The sequence below is a fragment of the Pantherophis guttatus genome, unplaced genomic scaffold, assembly GCF_059756535.1.
Source record: "Pantherophis guttatus breed Tessera unplaced genomic scaffold, ASM5975653v1 scaffold_59, whole genome shotgun sequence".
NCBI lineage: Eukaryota > Metazoa > Chordata > Lepidosauria > Squamata > Colubridae > Pantherophis > Pantherophis guttatus.
Window position 1 is genome coordinate 5,001 of NW_028269874.1, and position 2,500 is coordinate 7,500.

The window sequence follows — 2,500 nt, forward strand, 5'->3', positions numbered from 1 at the left end:
ACGGGATCCCGGCTCCGGCGCCGCGGGCCTCGGTCGGGGACCTCCCCCTTCGCCTCGTTGCCAGCGCCGGGCCCCGGGGGTGCCCGCGCCCGGCAGCCGTCCCGGTCTACCGTGGCCTCGGCCGGGTCAGTCTTTCCGTTTCCCCCGCCGCGATGGAGGTACGGGATCCCGGCTCCGGCGCCGCGGGCCTCGGTCGGGGACCTCCCCCTTCGCCTCGGTGCCAGCGCCGGGCCCCGGGGGTGCCCGCGCCCGGCAGCCGTCCCGGTCTACCGGGGCCTCGGCCGGGTCAGTCTTTCCGTTTCCCCCGCCGCGATGGAGGTACGGGATCCCGGCTCCGGCGCCGCGGGCCTCGGTCGGGGACCTCCCCCTTCGCCTCGGTGCCAGCGCCGGGCCCCGGGGGTGCCCGCGCCCGGCAGCCGTCCCGGTCTACCGGGACGCTCGCTCGGGCGGGACCGGTTTACCCGGGCCTCGGCCGGACTGGAGTGTTTCGGTTTTCTGCTTCTCTGCCAGGATGGCTGCGAGGGGTTGATTTAAATAGCTGGTTTGACGTGAAAAGCTTCCCTTCAAGTGAAAAGTTTGTTCCAATTTCTGCCATCTTCCTTCCTCAAAAGTTTTGGGTGTAGCTTTCCCAGAGGAACCTCTCGTAGGCCTATCATTTCTGATCTTAACTTCCCTCATTTATTCCATATTTTCCTTCCTCTTGCCGAATGGCCGAATCCAGTCCATTTCTAGTCCAGGAAATTATTTTTATTTCTTCTTCCATTTCTTACTGATCTATTTGCTTTGTCGAGCAAGTCGTTCTTAGGTCCCTTGGTTCTTTCTTTAACGTCTTCTGCTCCTGCTCCTTCTCTCGACGCTTTCTCGTTTTGTTGGCTTTCTTGGCTCTCTTTTGGCTGTTCTTTCTTCTCCTCCCGTCGTCCGTCCCCACTTTCATCTCCCCATCTTTCCTGTTCTTGGTCATCTCTACGTTGTTTATAAAATAATTCCGCTTTCTCTCTTGAATCTACTCGATATCTTTGCTCTCGCCAGCTCGCCGATATTTCAGCTCGCCGATATTTTGTGCTTTCTCGTCGTGTTTCTCATCCATGGCGATCTCTCTGCCCTCCCTGTCTTCTCGGTAAATCGGACATGAATTTCTCTGGGCGGGTGGTTTCTCATCGCGTGTCTTGTGTGCGCTCTATACGTTTCGTCCATCCCGTTTAATATCTATCCCTCCCTCCCTCCCTCTCCTCGCTTTCCTCCATTGCTTCTGCTAATATCATTTCCAGAATGATAACCCTGAGCCTGAACCTGAACCTAACCCTAGCCCTACAACTTTTCTCCCTAACCCTGACCCTAACCCTAACCCTACAACTTTTCCCCCTAACCCTAACCCTAACCCTAACCCTACAACTTGTTTCTCTAAGCCTAAGCCTAAACCTAAGGCTAAGCCTACAACTTTTTTCTCTAACCCTAACCCTAACCCTAACCCTACAACTTGTTTCTCTAAGCCTAAGCCTACAACTTTTTTCTCTAACCCTAACCCTAACCCTAACCCTAACCCTAACCCTACAACTATTTTCCCTAACCCTGACCCTAACCCTAACCCTACAACTGTTTTCTCTAACCCTAACCCTACAGCTTTTTCCCCTAACCCTAACCCCACAACTTTTTCCCCTAACCCTAACCCACACTTTCGACTTAAAACCGTTTTTAGATTTAAAGTCGTCTTTCGACTTAAAGACGGGCAGACGGCGGCCCGGTCTACCGGGCCGCTCCGGCAGCCTCGGCCGGGCCGGCGTCTCTGTTTCTGTTTCCCTGCCACGATGGATGTCGCGTGCGAGGGGTTGCTTTAAATAGCTGGTTTGTTTGAAGTGAAAAGCTTCCGTTCTTGCCTAGATCTCTTGCTATCGCAAGCCTTCCGGTCCAAGCTCGCATCGCGGTTTCAAGCGTCCTGCTTTCTTGGTTGGAAAAATCGGGGCGGCGAGACCTGACGCTCGCTTCCCCGACCCCGACCCTAACCCGTCTTCGAATGGTCTTTCTAAAGCCAGCAGCGCTCAGGGAGAAATGTCACCCCCAGAAGACGAGAGCACAGCTTGCCCAATTCCGGTCTCCACACACCGGGCTCGTCGACTTTCAAAACGTATTCCGCTTTTATGACCGTTTTAAAACTAAAACGACGATCGACCGGCGGCGATACTGACATTTAAGCGGAGAGCGGGAAAAGGGGTGGGGAAAAAAAACCAAGTGCCTCGTTTAGGCGCCGGTCTACTCGGGAAGGGAGGGGAGGGGAGGCGAGGCAAAAAAAGAAAAGAAAAGAAAAGAAAAGAAAAGAAAAAGGGCGGGGGAAAAACTAAGTGTCTCCTTTGGACGCCGGTCTACTCGGCGAGGCCAAAAAAAAAGAAAAGAAAAGGGGCGGGAAATAAACCAAGTGCCTCGTTTAGGCGCCGGTCTACTCGGGAAGGGAGGGGAGGGGAGGCGAGGCAAAAAAAGAAAAGAAAAGAAAAGAAAAGAAAAAGGG